This window comes from Hordeum vulgare, chromosome 1H (genome assembly GCF_904849725.1).
Source record: "Hordeum vulgare subsp. vulgare chromosome 1H, MorexV3_pseudomolecules_assembly, whole genome shotgun sequence".
Classification (NCBI taxonomy): domain Eukaryota; kingdom Viridiplantae; phylum Streptophyta; class Magnoliopsida; order Poales; family Poaceae; genus Hordeum; species Hordeum vulgare.
In genome coordinates, this window is record NC_058518.1 from 260163424 (window position 1) to 260181303 (window position 17880).

Sequence of the window (17880 nt, forward strand, 5' to 3'; positions counted from 1 at the left end):
CCGAGCGGTGCATTAAGTACATAAGTCTTCTGCACAGCAATGAGGACAATCCTCGGTTTAAGGACCCTATCCGCATAATTGCTACTATCAACTTTCAACTAAATTTTCTCTAGGAACATATCTAAAACAGTAGAGCTACATCGCAAGGTACAGCATAATTTGCAAAGACCTTTTGACTATGTACATGATAATGAGTTCAATTAATCATATTACTTAAGAACTCCCACTCAAATAGACATCCCTCTAGTCATTCGAGTGGTGCATCCAAATCCACTAACTCAAGTCCGATCATCACGTGAGTTGAGTTTAGCTTCAATGGTGAACATCTCCATGTTGATCATATCAACTATATGATTCATGCTCGACCTTTCGCTCTCTTGTGTTCCGAAGCCATGTTTGTACATGCTAGGCTCGTCAAGTTTAACCCGAGTGTTCTGCGTGTGCAACTATTTTGCACCCGTTGTATATGAACATTGAGTCTATCACACCCGATCGTCACGTGGTTTCTTGAAACGATGAACTATCGCAATGGTGCACAGTCGGGGAGAACACAATTTTATCTTGAAATTTTAGTGAGGAATCACCTTATAATGCTACCGTCGTCCTAAGCAAAACAAGGTGCATAAAAGGATTAACATTGCATGCAAATCATAAGTGACATGATATGGCCTTGAACTTGTGCTTCTTGATCTCCATCACCAAAGCACCGCCATGATCTCCATAGTCACCGGCGCCGCACCATGATCTCCATCGTCACCGGCGCCGCACCATGATCTCCATCATCGTGCCGCCATCGAGGTTGTCGCGCTATCTATGCTATTACTACTAAAGCTACAACCTAACGATATAGTAAAAGCATCTGAAGCACAAACGTTAGTTTAAAGACAACCCTATGGCTCATGTCGGTTTCCGTAGCATCGACGTGCAAGTCGATATTTAACTATTACAACATGATCATCTCATACATCCAATATATCATATCGTGTCTTTGGCCATATCACATCACATGCATACCCTGCAAAAACAAGTTAGACGTCCTCTAATTTGTTGTTGCATATTTTACGTGGCTATTATGGGTACCTAGTATGATCGCATCTTACTTACGCAAAGCCACAACGGTGATATGCAAATTGCAATATAACCTTCTCCAAGGACCGCCTCGATCAAATCCGATTCAACTAAAGTTGAAGAAACAGACACCAGCCAGTCATCTTTATGCAACAAGGTGCATGTCATTCGATGAAACCGGTCTCTCGTAAACGTATGAGTAAAGTTAGTCCGGGCCGCTTCAATCCAACAATACCGCCGAATCAAGAAAAGACAAAGGAGGCCAGCAAATTGAACATCAACGCCCACAAACTCTTTTGTGTTCTACTCGATATATCATCTACGCATGAACCTAGCTCATGATGCCACTGTTGGGGAACGTTGCATGGGAAACAAAAAAATTCCTACGCACACGCAATACCTATCCATGGTGATGATCATCTACGAGAGGGGAGAGTGAATCTACATACACTTGTAGATCGCTAAGCGGAAGCATATATAACGCGGTTGATGTAGTGGAACATCTTCGCATCCAAATCACGGCCCGTCCCGCGATCTCATCACGATCTGTCCCGCGATCCCATCACGATCCATCCCGATCTAGTGCAGAACGAACGGCACCTCCGCGTTTAGCACACGTACAGCTCTATGAAGATCCCCACCTTCTTGATCCAACAATAGGGGCGGATAGCTAGATTAGTTCTTCAGCATGACGGCATGGTGGTGGTGTTGGTGAACTCATCCAGCAGGGCTTCGCCTATGCACCGCCGAACTAGACTAGAGGAGAAACAGATCTAGAGAGAAGTAGAGGGAGCACGTGGCCATTAGGAATAGCCCTCACCTCTAGAACCTACAGTATATATAGGAGGAGGAGGGGAGAGGAGGCAGCCTTATCCTCCACTCCAAGGAGGTTCGGCCGAACCACAAGGGAGGAATCCACCTCCCACAAGGGAGGTGGAATCCTATTAGGACTCCTTCCTAATTTGGCCCTTTTTGCCTTTTTCCTTCATCCTTTTCGCATGGGCCCTTGATAGAGACTTAGGACAGCCCACTAGGGGCTGATCCACCTCCTCTCATAGCTCATGATCCTCGTGGGTCATCACACCCCTCCCGATGGTCCCCCGGCACCCTCTCGGCACTCCAGGTACACTACCGATCAGCCCGAAACTTTTTCGATGACCAAAACAGGACTTCCTATATATCAATATTTACCTCCGGACCAGTCCGTAGCTCATAGTGATGTCCTGGATCTTATCCGAGACTCCGAACAACCTTGAGTCACCAACACATATAACTCAACTATACCGAAAACGTCACCGAACCTTAAGTGTGCAAACCGTGAGGGTTCGAGAACTATGCAAACATGACCTGAGACACTCCCCGGTCAATCACCAATAGCGGGACCTGGATGTCCATATTGGCTCCTACATATTCTACGAAGATCTCTATCGGTTGAACCTCTATGTCAAGGATTTTGTTAATCTCGTATGTTGTTCCCTTTGTCCTTTTGTATGTTACTTTCCTGAGATTCAATCGCGGTATCTCCATACCTAGTTCAATCCCGTTACCGGCAAGTATCTTTACTCATTCTGTAATACAATATCCGGTGACTAACTCCTTAGTCACATTGCTTGAAAGGCTTATTGTGATGTTGTATTACCGAGTGGGCCTCGAGATACTTCTCCGTCACACGGAGTGGTAAATCCCAGTCTTGATCCATGGCAACCCAATAGACACCTTTGGAGATACCTGTAGAGCACCTTTATAGTCACCCAGTAACGTTGCAACGTTTGATACACACAAGGTATTCCTCCGGTGTTCGGGAGTTGCAAGATCTCATGGTCATAGGAACAGATACATTGACATGCAGAAAACAGTAGCAATAAACTGACACGATCATATGATACCTTTATAGTTTGGGTCTTGTCCATCACATCATTCTCCTAATGATGTGATCCCGTTATCAAGTGACAACACTTGTCTATGGCTAGGAAACCTTGACCATCTTTGATCAACGAGCTAGTCAACTAGAGGCTCACTAGGGACAGTGTGTTGTCTATGTATCCACACATGTATTTGAGTTCCCAATCAATACAATTCTAGAATGAATAATAAACAATTGTCATGAACAAGGAAATATAATAATAACCAATTTATTATTGCCTCTAGGGCATATTTCCAATAGTGCTAGGCCTAGACCGTCTCTGATACCGACATCCGGGAGCTAAAATGCTCCGGGTATCTTTCCCCCAACATTGCCCACCTGGCGGTGGAGGCAGGACAGGTGGTTCCTACATCAAGGTCGGGTGAGCGGGTAGTGTTCGTTCCTCATTTTCTTAGGGGACTTGGTTTTCCCCTCCATCCTTTCATCAGGGGCCGCATGTTCTACTATGGGTTTGAGTTCCACGATCTCCCCCAAACTCCATTATGCGTTCACCCGCACTTCGGGCTTTGGCTTAAGACGTTCGATGTCAAGCCAAAGTCGGTGAGCAGCCAACACGCGGATTGAGCGTGGGGGTGATCAAGATCTACTGAGTGTATGGCCGGAGGGCATCTTGATAGATACTATCAAGGACTAGCAGCAGGAGTGGTTCTACATCACCGAACCATGGGAGGCAAGTTGGGAATGGCCGTAAGGCATCTTATTAGAATCCTAACCCTTCCTCTTTTTGTTATAACAGGAATGCCTGGCCAAGGCCGAGAAAATCGACGACCCAACCCCTCTTCCTGAAGCTCTAAGGTCAGAATTTCTTACTACAATGTTGGTTCCGTTGCCGTACACTACGTCTAAACCGAAGAAAAAGGAGCCTCACGGAGGTCTCCGTTCAACGGGTCTCCCAGATACTAAATCCGGGGACACCCATGTTTCCTCCACCCGTGAGGGGGAGGACGCAGATGATGAGGAGGAGAGGGACTCCTCCTAGTCGAGGAAGAGGGCCACACTGGAGGTGGCCGAAGAGGCTCGTCCTCCTCGGGCCCCGAAGAGACCTTGCATGAGCAAGCTCAGTCTTTTTGACGACTATCCAGACTCCGATGACGAGCTTAGAGATTTTGAGATGGTTCCCTGCCGAGCCCCCAGGGTCAAGCCCCCGAACCGAAGGTATGGGATCCGACGACTTTGTTGAGTGAATTCGCACCTAATTTTATGTTAGTAAATAGGCATGTATTTTTCTTTTTGTAGCCCCGCCTGAGACCTGCCAACAAATTAGGTCTCGAGGGGGGGACTCGCTGCTAGCCGAGCTGGTGGAGAGCGGGAATGCATCCTGCTCCTTCTTTCACCAGGTCGCTGATGAGGCCATGGAGATAGCTTTCCATCAGGCCTTGCCGGACACGAGGGGTGAGGAGGTGATGGCCGAGGTAATAACCTCGGATGCCAAGGACCGTAAGGTCCTGGACACAAACGACATGCCGGTTACCGAAGACTAGGAGGCTCTGGCTAAGGCCACCACCTCGGTCGAAGGGACCCGGGAGACCGGTCCTTCCGAAGGCGGAGGGGAGGGCCGAATTTCGTCCGAGCTCTCTCCAACGTCTTTGGTGCCTCCTTCGGCACCGCCCACACAAGAACGGGCTACGGTCGAAGGGTCGACAATGATGGAGGAGATCTTAGCCAACTCCTTCATCGCTGACGAGCATTGCACCCTTATGGGTCTAGTTTTGCGGAGCATTCAGTCCATTAACAGTGGACTGAATGAAGCCCCCGAGCCATGGGTGATTTGGAAAGAAATCGTTCGTGGCTCAAAAAAAGTAATTCATGGACAAAAACAAAATTGAGCCTGAAGACTTTCTTAAATTGTTCGTTTGAAAAAAATTGACCGAGCAATGTTTAGCTCAGTAGGCCGGAAACAGACTAACCGACTGTTATACCTTGCAGGCCTCATCCTCGGCTACCAACGTCAATGCGTTGGGAATAGTCAAGCTAAATCGGAAACTCCAAATTTCCGATGAAGAGATCGACCGCATAAACGGTCGGCTCAACGAGAAGCAGGGTAAGTTGCATAAAAGTTCGTAGTGTCCTTTAATAACATAGGCGGGGCGTCCTCGCGGTGCCATCTGACTCTTTTCATTTTAACTTTGATTAGAAGCCCAAGACCAAGAGCTTGGGAAGCTCAGGGCCGAGGTGGAGAACACCAAACAAGAGGCTGCTGCTCACAAGGTGGTGGCCGAGCAAGCGGCTACTGAGCTAGACGCCCTCAAGGTTGTCAGTGGCAAACAAAAGGCCAGGGTGATGGAGATCCAGCAGGAGCTCAAAGAGGCGAGCTCGAGGTGTGAAGCCTTGGAACAGAAAGCTCAGGACCATATGGCCGATCACACCAAGCTATCCCCGAGCTGCAATCAGAGAGGGTGGAGCAGATGTTCTATGAAGAAGAAGTGCGCCAAGCCAAGCTTATGGCGAACGGTATGCCGTATTTACTGCAATGTGCCTTTGGCGGAAACAAGTATGCCTTTGTCACACGGAGATGGCGTTTTACGGGCGTCTTCACGAACCTCCCACAAAGTGCGTTGGATGCGGCCAAGCATTTTGCGACCCATGACGGGGATGCCGAGTAGCGGATATTTTGGGCTCATTTTGAGACTCCCGAGGCCAACCCCAGTCTATGCTATCAAATGAAGCGGCTCATGGAACTTCATAGGATGGCGGAGACGGCCATGAAGGACCGGTGTGTTCAGTTATGGCCTGTCAAGCCTTTGCAGAGCAGCTACTTTGCTTTAGTGCAGAAGTTGATTGATGTCGCACCCTGGGTTGAAGTCTTGCAGCGCTCCGCTTGCATAGAAGGGGCTCGGATGGTCTTTGCGCGGACGATGGTGCACTTTCCGGGGGTAAAGCCCCTTAATATGGCCAGTGACCCGCCGCACGTCGGAAAGGAGCATAGGTGCCCCGAGCTATATTTCTCATCCGCTATGGAAGGTGCTCAGGCGATCAGATCTTATTTCTCAAAAGATGTAATATTAGATTAAATATTTGTTAGTGTACCTGAGAACAATCTATCTTATGCAATGCATGCCCTAAGTGGAGTGCACTTTTGTATTATTTTGATTCATATTTTCGCCGTTTTCATTCTGAAAGTTTCCAGTCGTCCGCTTTAGCCCCCATGTACAAACTACCTGGGGTGTTTCATCGTCCGCACTAAGACCCTTAGCCGAAGTATCGGTGCCCGAAGGCGGTAGTGCATGAGGGAAACAAAGGCAATTGGACCATGAGGCTTTCGCTTTCACTTAGCCATAGGAATTTTAATGCGGGGGCTAGTGGAAAGCCGCCAGCCTTTTGCGGTAAACAAAAAACTGTAAATCAAAATAATTATCGTAAGGTTTGAATAAGTGCATACCCATCCGTGTGACACAGAATAGCCTCTATCAACTTTGTAAATGAACTCGGATTGCTCACCAGTTCTCGCTTATTACGACAGTCAGTTTTTGCTTTCTCCACTGATACGTCTCCATTGTATCTATAATTTTTAATTGTTTCATGCCAATATTCTACAACTTTCGTATACTTTTGGCAACTTTAAATACTATTTTTGGGACTAACATATTGATTCAGTGCCGAGTGCCAGTTCTTGTTTGTTGCATGTTTTTGTTTCACAGAAAATCCATATCAAACGAAGAACAAACGGGATAAAAACTTACAGAGATTTTTTGGGAATATATGTAAATTTTGGGAAGTGGAATCGACAGAAGGCAGTGCCCGAGGGGCCCACAAGCTAGAGGAGCGCGGCCTGGGGGTATAGCATGCCAGGATGGCTTGTGTCCACCCTATAAGTACGATGCCCTTCCTTCGCCACAAGAAAGCTAATATCCGGATAAAAAGCGTGTTAAAATTTCAGCCCAATCGGAGTTACGGATCTCCGAGAATTTAAGAAACGGTGAAAGGCAAGAATGTGGGAATGCAGAAAAAGAAAGAAATAGAGAGAGGGATTCAATCTCGGAGGGGATCTCGCGCCTATGCCGCCATGGAGGCCAAGGACCAGAGGGGAAACCCTCCTCCGATCTAGGGGGGTCAAGGAAGAAGAAGAAAGAGGGGGGCTCTCTCCCCCTCTCTCCCGGTGGCACCGGTACACTGCCGGGGCCATCATCGTGACGGCGATCTACACCAAACATTTCGCCGCCGTCATCACCAACTATCTCCCCCTCTATGCAACAGTTCAACACCTCTTATCACCGCTGTAATCTCTACTTAAACATGGTGCTCAACGCTATATATTATTTCCCAATGATGTATGGCTATCCTATGATGTTTGAGTAGATCTGTTTTGTCCTATGGGTTGATTGATGATCATGATTGGTTTGAGTTGCATGTTTTATTGTTGGTGCTATCCTATGGTGCTCTCCACGTCACGCAAGCATGGGGGATCCCTGATGTAGGGTGTTGCAATGTCTTCATGCTTTGCCTATGGTGGGTTGCTTGAGTGACAGAAGCATAAACCCGAGTAGGTGGGTTGTTGCATATGGGAGTAAAGAGGACTTGATACCTTATAATGCTATGGTTGGGTTTTACCTTAATGATCTTTAGTAGTTGCAGATTCTTGCTAGATTTCCAATCATAAGTGCATATGATCCAAATAGAGAAAGTATGTTAGGTTATGCCTCTCCCTCATATAAAATTGCAATAATGATTACCGGTCTAGTTATCAATTGCCTAGGGACAAATAACCTTCTTATGACAAAAAAGATCTTTACTAAGACCAACTTAGTTGTTTCTTTATCTTAGCTGCCCCTAGTTTTTATTTACGTGTTCTTTATTTTCTTGCAAGCCTATCCTATAACGCCTACAAAGTTCTTCTAGTTTCATAGTTGTTCTAGGTAAAGTGAACGTTAAGCATGCGTAGAGTTGTATCGGTGGTCGATAGAACTTGAGGGAATATTTATTCTACCTTTAGCTCCTTGTTGAATTCGACACTCTTAATTATCGAGAAAGGCTACAATTGATCCCCTATACTTGTGGGTTATCATCCGCTAAGGTATTTCAAACCAGGCCAACTAGGAATACAATCATAGTGGTTTTCCCTTTACCCCTTTAGCCGAACTAGCGGAACTTAAGGGGGTAAGCACAGGAACAGGGCAATCCAAATGTAGACCCAAGCCATAATTCAGAACCAATGCATATAAAGCAAAATCCCGAGGGAGCGAACACGTGTGAAAATAAATAGTGACCGTGAAGTGCTCGTGGCGAAAATGTTATCCCAGCACCCGGTCTATTAGCTGGTCGGAATTTAACAAGTATCAAACAAGTTTGTCCCATTAGCGCCAAGCAGTATAAAGAATGCATGTAAAATAGGGACAAAGATGTGTGCAAATAATTTTTAAAAATCTTGGCACCGAGGGACATGTTACAGGTAACTATTGTTAGTGAATTACATAATTTGAAGCAACGTTTTTCCCTGCTGCCTTCAATGCGTCACTTGACGTATTCACAGATTTTGGCTGCATTAACTTGCCTATTCCTTTAGGGGGGAGTTGTCATATCCTTTAAAGGTTGTTGCAGTTGACAGGCGGACCTTTGAATGAAGAGTCTTGAGAAGCTACCGATTATATTGAGCTTGACGCTTAGATATTTCTTCATGATATCCATTTTCTGTTCGTAAATACGTTGGTACCATAGCTTTGGCCTAGCCGGGCATATGACACTTGTTTGAGGACCCCCACAACCGCCCATGGTATTCTGAGAATGAAATTGTGTCTACGAGGGGCATACCTTGAGGGAGAGCAGGTCATGTTGTGGGGGTGTACCCTATGTATTCGGAGCCGAGGACATCTCCGGGGGACCTGATTGGGCTCGGGCTCGCTTGCCTGCCTGTCACGCCTTGGTGATAGGTGTGTGACCTAATGCTTTGTTGTCGTGCACACATTCGGCCGCCAAGGCAGTTGTTTGTTCTTCGGTCCGGAGAGAGCGTTTGGTGTTGCCGTTGACGGTGATGACTCCTCGGGGTCCGAGCATCTTGAGCTTTAGATAAGTATAGTGAGGCACAAAATTGAAACGAGCGAAGGATGTGCGGCCGAGGAGTGCATGGTACCCGCTGCGAAAGCGGACAATGTGGAAGATCAAGTCTTTCTTGTGGAAGTTGTCGGGTGATCCGAACACGACTTCGAGCGTTATAGTACCGGAGTAGCGGGCTTCAACGCCTGGAATCACTCCTTTAAAGCTAGTGTTGCTTGGTTTGATTCTGGATGGGTCGATGCCCATCTTTTTCATCCTATCTGATTAGATCATATTAAGGCCACTTCCTACGTCCATGAGGACTCTAGAGAGGTGATACCAATCTATGATGGGATCTAGGACGAGGGTGGCCGACCCTGCATGATAGATACTGGTCGGATGATCCTTGCAGTCAAAGGTGATTGGACAAGCCGACCATGGATTGTCCTCCGGGGCTACAGTCTCTACAGCATAGACTTCCCGAATGGCTCGCTTCCTCTCCTTCTTGGGTATGTGAGTCACGTAAATAATGTTTATAGTTTTTACCTCGGGAGGGAACTGTTTTTGGCCCCTGGTGTTCGGGTCGTGGGGCTCCTAGTCATCTTCACTTTGGGGGGCCCTGCCCCGATCTTTGGCAGTCGCTTTGCCGGCCTGCTTGAACATCCAACAATTGCTGTTGGTGTGAGTGGCTGGCTTTTCTTGGGTGCCATGAATCTGACAGGGTCTTTCCATAATATTCTCCCATTGAGTTGGTTCGTCCCTGTTCCTTTTAAAGGGTTTCTTCCGCTGTCGAGGTTTGGAGCTGTGGAACTAGCATTTACTATTGTGTCTTCGGTGTCACCAGTATGGTGGCGACGCTTATTCTTGTTTCTCCTTGGCTTGACATTTCCGTCCTGAACCTCGGAGGTTCTAGGGTCGTTCGTATTATGGTTGCGCCGAACTAGCCAATTGTCCTCGCCTGCGCAAAAGCGGGTCATGTGGCAAGTGAGGGCGGACATTGTCCTAGACATGTCATGTCCGAGCTAGCGAGCCAACCACTAGTCTCATATGTTTTGCCTGAAAGAGGCTATTGCTTCGGCGTTGGGGCAGTCCACGATTTGGTTTTTCTTTGTTAAGAACTGGTTCCATAACTCTCCGGCCGATTCACCCGCCTTTTGGACGGCATTGCTTAGGTCGGAGGAATCCGGTGGCCAGACATAGGTCCCTTGGAAGTTAGATAAGAAGGCTTCCTCGAGTTCCTCCCAGCTCCCGGTCGAATCCTCGGGCAAGTTGTTTAGCCAGTGCCGCACCGGTCCCTTTAACTTGAGAGGTAAGTATTTGATGGCGTGGAGATCATCTCCTCTATCCATATGAATGTGGAGAAGAAAGTCTTCTATCCACACGGCGGGATCTGTAGTCCGATCGTACTGCTCTATGTTTACGGGTATAAACTCCTCCGGGAATTGGTGCTGCATTACTTCGTTTGCGAAGCATAGTGGGTGTGTTGTGCCTCTAGATTGGGTTATCTTATGCTGAAGACCGGCTTTGGGTTGAGTTCGGTATGTTTCCCGGTCTCTGGTGTTATAGGAGACCCGAGGTGATTCTCCATCCCATCTAGTGGGGGAGTACTTCCTGGATCTGTAGATGGTCCTATTGCGACCCGTTCTGTTATTCAGGTTGTATCGCATGTCGTGTCCACCCCGAGGGTGCACTTTTTCCTTTCCCTTTCCGCAGGGAGCCCCAAGATTGTACTCGGCTTCTGTAGCCACTCTATCGCACCCTCGAGGCGGGCGGGCAGGTTGGTCAAAATCTGTGTGCTTGGGGGATGTGGGCTCTAGGTCCTCGTCATCGAATTGTGGCAGAAGGCCGCAACACGGGTAGCTCTTCCTCTGATCCGGACATCCATGGCTGTATTGTTCTTCGGCGGCCAATACATTGGTCCACCTGTTGTTTATAGTATCTTGTTCGGCCTATAGTCATCGTCGTCCGACTTGCTGATGTCGCCGAGATCGTTCTACTCCGCAGGCTTGTCCAAAAACTCCTATGGATGTTTTGGAATCTCGAGGTTATTGCGGTCATTTGGGGTTTTATTTTCCCCAGTGTCTTGTGCAAAGATCTTCCACTTGCTTGCCCTGGCACACTTACGCTGCTTTCGGCGCTTTGATGGCTCCTCCCCGGACATGTCACCATTTGGTTGGGGAGTGAGGTCACGGTTGTTACAAGGCGTGTGTACCATCTAGATGTCATAAGTGGATGTTGCGGTCCATCCCCCTGTATTTGCAGGGGTGGGGTTATCGGCCTGGTCGTCCATGCCCTCAAGCTCCTCGGAGTCGTAGTTCAACGCGTTGGCTAAATCTGTGAGTGTGGCTACCAAGTGGGTGGTGGGTGGGCCGTAAAAGTACCCATATCCCGCCTCTGAGCCGTACTATGAGTAGGACGGGCTTTGGCTGGTTGAGATGTGTAATGGTCGGATCCGACCGAGCATCTCGTTTAACGCCGAGGACTTGTCCTAATCCACCATTGAGAGTTTTTCACAGTTGACCTCCGTGGCTTCCATGAGGGAGGTGCGTTCAGCAAAAGCTGTTAGCTATGGTCTAGGCAACAAGGCAGGAACCAAGCTGGGTGCCAACTCTTCGGAGAAGAACAATCCGAAGCTTTGGTCGGACGCCGGGCCTTGTTGGGGAACGTCGCATGGGAAACAAAAAAATTCCTACGCGCACACAAGATCTATCCATGGTGATGACCATCTACGAGAGGAGAGAGTGTATCTACATATGTTGTAGATCGCTAAGCGGAAGCATATATAACACTGTTGATGTAGTGGAACATCTTCGCGATCCAAATCGCAGCCCGTCCCGCGGTCTCATCACGATCCGTCCCGTGATCCCATCATGATCCATCCCGATCCAGTGGCGAATGGACGGCACCTCCACGTTCAGCAGATGTGCAGCTCGATGACGATCACCACCTTGTTGATCCAACAAGAGGGGCGGAGAGGTAGATGAGTTCTCCAACACAACAGCGTGCTGGTGATGGTGGTGATTGTGGTGGACAATCTAGAAGGGCTTCGCAAAGGACTGCAGAACTAATCTAGAGGAGAAAACGATCTAGAGAGAAAGAGGGCAACACGTGGCTTATTAGGGTTAGGGTTGCCCTCAAAATCCTCTAGTATATATAGGAGGGAGGGAGGGGAGAAGGAATCCAAAAGGCTCATTTGATTCGGCCGAAGTGGAGAGGAGGTGGAGGATCCACCTCCAATCCTACTCCTAGTAGGATTCCACCTTGTCTCCTCCTACCCTTTTTCTCTTTTTCCCTTTTTGCTCCTTGGCTGAAATAAGCCCCTTGGGCTGGCCGCACTAGCCTAATGAGGGAAGGTGCACCACATTTGGGCCCCTCCCGGTAAAACCTCGGAATCCATTCGTCACTCCCGGTACTTTACAGGCAATGCCCGAAAACTTTCTGGAAGCCAAATGCAACTTTCCTATATATAAATCTTTACCTCCAGACCATTCCGGAGCTCCTCATGACATCGAGATCTCATCCGGGACTCCAAACAACTTTCTATAACAAACATACATAACTCAATAATACTAAAACTTCACCAAACCTTAGTGTCCAGACCCTGCGGATTCGAGAACTATGTAGACATGACGTGAGACACTCTCCGGTCAATAACCAATAGCAGGACCTGGATGCCCATATTGGCTCCTACATATTACACAAAGATCTTTATCGGTTGAACCTCTATGTCAAGGAATCAGTTAATCCCGTATGATGTTCCCTTTGTCCTTTGATATGTTACTTGCCCAAGATTGGATCGTCGGTATCTCTATACCTAGTTTAATCTCGTTACCGGAAAGTCTCTTTACGCGTTCCGTAATACAAGATCCCGTGACTAACTCCTTAGTCACGTTGCTCCAAGGCTTGTTGTGATGTTGTATTACCGAGTGGGCCCTGAGATACCTCTTCGTCACACGGAGTGACAAATCCAGTCTTGATTCACGCTAACCCAACAGACACCTTCGGAGATACCTGTAGAGCACCTTTATATTCACCCAATTACGTTGTGATGTTTGATACATGCAAGGTATTCCTTCGGTGTCCGGGCATTGCATGATCTCATGGTCATAGGAACAGATACATTGACATGCAGAAAAGAGTAGCAATAAACTGACACGATCATATGCTACGTTCATAGTTTGTATCTTGTCCATCACATCATTCTCCTAATGATGTGATACCGTTATCAAACGACATCTCATGTCCATGGCTAGGAAACCTTGACCATCTTTGATCAACGAGCTAGTCCTTCAGAGGCTCACTAGGGACATTGTGTTGTCTATGTATCCACACATGTATTTGAGTTTCCAACAAATAAAATTCTAGCATGGATAATAAATAATTATCATGAACAAGGAAATATAATAATAACCAATTTATTATTGCCTCTAGGGAATATTTCCAACAGTCTCCCACTTGCACTAGAGTCAATAATCTAGTTCACAACACTATGTGATTGTATTGAATCTAACACCCATACAGTTATGGGGTTTGATCATGTCTTGCTTGTGAGAGAGGTTTTTAGTCAACGGGTCTGAAACATTCAGATCCGTATGCACTTTTATAAATCTCTATGCCATACTGTAGATGCTTCTACCATGCTTCACTTGGAGCAATTCCAAATGACTACTCCACTATATGAAACCGGTTTACTACTAAGAGTCATCCGGATTCGTGTCAAAGCTTGCATCAATGTAACCCTTTACGACGAAATCTTTTATCACCTCCATAATTGAGAAAATTACTTAGTACATTAGTTACCAAGGATAACTTTTGACAGCTGTCCAGTAATCCATTCCTGGATCACTTTTGTACCCCTTGACAGATTCATGGCAAGGCACACATCAGGTGCGGTACACAACATAGCATACTATAGAGCCTATGGCCAATGCATAGGGGAAGACCTTCGTCCTTTCTCTTTCTTCTTCCATGGTTAGGCTTTGAGTCTTACTCAAATTTCACACCTTTACAACACAGCCAAGAACTCCTTCTTTAACTGATCTATTTTGAACTCCTTCAAAAATCTTGTCAAGGTATGTATTCATTGAAAGTTTTATCAAGCGTCTTGATCTATCTCTATAGATCTTGGTGCTCAATGTTCAAGTAGCTCAATCTAGGTTTTCCTTTGAAAAACTCCTTTCAAACAACCCTTTATGCTTTCCAGAAATCATACATTATTTCCGATGAACAATATGTCAACCACATATACTCATCAGAAATTCTATAGTGCTCCTACTCACTTTCTTGGAAATAGAAGCTTCTCATAAACTTTGTATAAACCCAAATACTTTGATCATCTCATCAAAGCATATATTCCAACTCCGAGATGCTTTCTCCAGTCCATAGAAGTGTTGCTGGAGCTTGCATACTTGTTAGCATCCATAGGATCGACAAAACCTTCTGGTTGTATTACATACAACCTTTCCTCAAGGAAATCGCCAAGGAAACAATGTTTTCACATCCATCTGCAAGATTTCATAATTGAAAGATGCATCAGCTGCTAACATAATTCCAACATACTTTCAGCATTGCTACGAGTGAGAAAGTCTCATCGCAGTCAACTCCTTGAACTTGTCAGAAACTTCTTTGCAACAAGTCGAGCTTTCTAAATGGTGAATTTCACAAACATCGTTTGTCTTCCTTTTAAAAATCCATCCGTACTTAACAGTCTTACGACCATCAAGTAGTTCTTCCAAAGTCCACACTTTCTTTTCATTCATGGACCTACCTCAGATTTCATGTCCTCCAGCCATTTGCCAGAATCCATGCCCACCATTGCTTCTCCATAGCTCGTGGGTTCATTGCTGTCCACCAACATGACCTCCAAGACAAGATTATTATACCACTCTGGAGCAGTACGTTTCCTTGTCGGCCTATGAAGTGTGGTAGTAACTTGATCCGAAGCTTCATGACCACCATCATGAGCTTTCCACTTCAACTAGTGTAGGCGCCACAGGAGCATCTTCGTGCACCCTGTTACTCATTGGTTGAAGTGATGGTTCAATAACCTCATGAAGTTTCCATCATCCTCCCACTTAATTCTTTTGAGAGAAACTTTTCTCGAGAAAGGACCCGTTTCTAGAAACAAACACTTTACTTCCATATATGAGATAGGAGGTATACCCAACTTTTTTGGATTTCCTATGAAGATGCATTTATCCGCTTTGGGTTCGAGCTTATCAGGCTGAAACTTTTTCACATAAGCGTCGCAGCCCCAATCTTTTAAGAAATGTCAGATTAGGTTTCTCCAAACCATAGTTCATACGATGTCATCTCAACAGAATTACATGGTGCCCTATTTAAAGTGAATGTGGTTGTCTCTAATGCCTAACCCAAAAATGATAGTGGTAATTCGGTAAGAGACATCATAGTATGCACTATATCCAATAGGGCGTGGCTATGACGTTCGGACACACCATCACACTATTGTGTTCCAGGTTGCATGAGTTGTGAAACAATTTTCACATTGTCTTAGATGTTTACCAAACTCGCAACTCATATATATATTTACCTCCATGATCACATCATACACATATTATCCTCTTGTCACGATGATCTTCAACTTCACTCTAAAATTGCTTGAACTTTTCAATATGTCAGACTTGTGATTCATCAAGCAAATACTCATGTATCTACTCAAATCATCAGTGAAGTAAGAACTTAACGATATACACTGCATGCCTCAGCACTCATTGGACTGCATACATCAAAATGTATCATTTCCAATAAGTTACTTGCTCGTTCCATCACACGAAGACGAGGTCTTTAGTCATTTTGCCCATGTAGCATGATTTGCATGTCTCAGGTGATTCAAAATCAAGTGAGTCCCAACGATCCATCTGCATGGATTTTCTTCATGCGTCTACACCAATAGGCATGGTTCGCATGTCTCACAAAAAACGAGTGAGTCCAAAGATCCATCAACATGGAGCTTCTTCATGCGTTTTATACCAATATGACTTAAACGGCAGTGCCACAAGTAAGTGGTAATATCATTACTACTTTGTATTATTTGGCATCAATATTATGAACATGTGTATCACTAGCATCGAGATTCAATAAACCATTCATATTAGGTGCATGACCATTGAAGGTATTATTCAAGTAAACAAAGTAACCATTATTCTCTTTGAATGAATAATCGTATTGCAATAAACATGATCCAATCATGTTCATGCTCACCACAAACACCAATCAATTTTTAGGTTTAACACTAATCCCGAAGGTAGAGGGAGCGTGCGATGTTGATCACATCAACCTTGGAATTACTTCCAACACACATCGTCGCCTCACCCTTGCTAGTATCTGTTTAATCCGTAGCTACAATTTCGTGTCAGTAACACTTAGCAACTAAACCAGTATCTAATACCCCGGTGCTACTAGGAGTACTAGTAAGGTACACATCAATATCATGTATACCAAATATACTTTTGTCGACTTTGGCAACCTTCTCATCTACATGGTATCTATGGTAGTTCCGCTTCAGTGACCGTTCCCCTCATAACAGAAGCACTTACTCTCGGGTTTGGGTTCAACCTTGCGTTTCTTTACTAGAGAAACAACTGGTTTGTCATTCATGAAGTATCCCTTCTTGCCCTTGCCCTTCTTGAAACTAGTGGTTACACTAACCATCAAAAATTGATGTTCCTACTTGATTTCTACTTTTGTGGTGTCAAACATCGTGAATAACTCAGGGATAATCATCTCTATCCCTGACATGTTATACTTCATCACGAAGCTTAGTAGCTTGGTGGCACTGACTTTGGAGAACTATGTCAATCACTATCTTATCTGGAAGATAAACCCCCACTTGATTCAAGCGATTTTAGTACTCAAACAATCTGAGCACATGCTCAACAATTGATCTTTTCTCTGTTACTTAGGAGGCCAAGAATCTTGTCAGAGGTCTCATACCTCTCAACGCCGGCACAAGCCTGAAATCCCAATTTCAGCTCCTGGAACATTTCATATGTTCCGTGACGTTCAAAACGTCTTCGGTGCCTCAATTCTAAGCAGTTAAGCATTACACGGTAAACTATCATGTAGTCATCAAAAACGTGTATGTGAGATGTTCACAATATCCGCAGACAACGCTCGGGGTTCAGCACATCGAGCGTTGCATTAAGGACATAAGCCTTTTGTGCAGCAATGAGGACAATCCTCAGTTTACGGACTAGGACCCAGTCCGCATAATTACTACTATCATCTTTCAACTAAGTTTTCTCTAGGAACATATCAAAAACAATAGAGCTACAACGCAAGCTATAACATAATTTGCAAAGACATTTTTGACTATGTTCATGATAATAAGTTCACATAATCATATTACTTAAGAACTCCCACTCAAATTGACATCCCTCTAGTCATTCGAGTGACACATGATCCAAATTCACCAACTCAAGTCCGATCATCACGTGAGTTAAGTTGGCTTCAATGGTGAACATCTATATGTTGATCATATCTAATATATGACTCATGTTCGACATTTCGGTCTCTTGTGTTCCGAGGCCATTTCTGTACTTGCTAGGCTCGTCAAATTTAACCCAAGTGTTCCTCGTGTGCAATTGTTTTGCACCCGTTGTATGTGAACGTAGAGTCTATCACACCCGATCATCACGTGGTGTCTCGAAACGACAAACTGTTGTAATGGTGCACACTCGAGGAGAACACAATTTTATCTTGAAATTTTAGTGAGGGATCACCTTATAATGCTACCATCGTCCTAAGAAGGTGCATAAAAGGATTAACATCACATGCAAATCATAAGTGACATGATATGGCCATGAACTTGTGCTTCTTGCTCTCCATCACCAAATCACCGGCATGATCCCCATCGTCTCCGGTGCCACACCATGATCTCCATCATTGTGCTGCCATCGAGG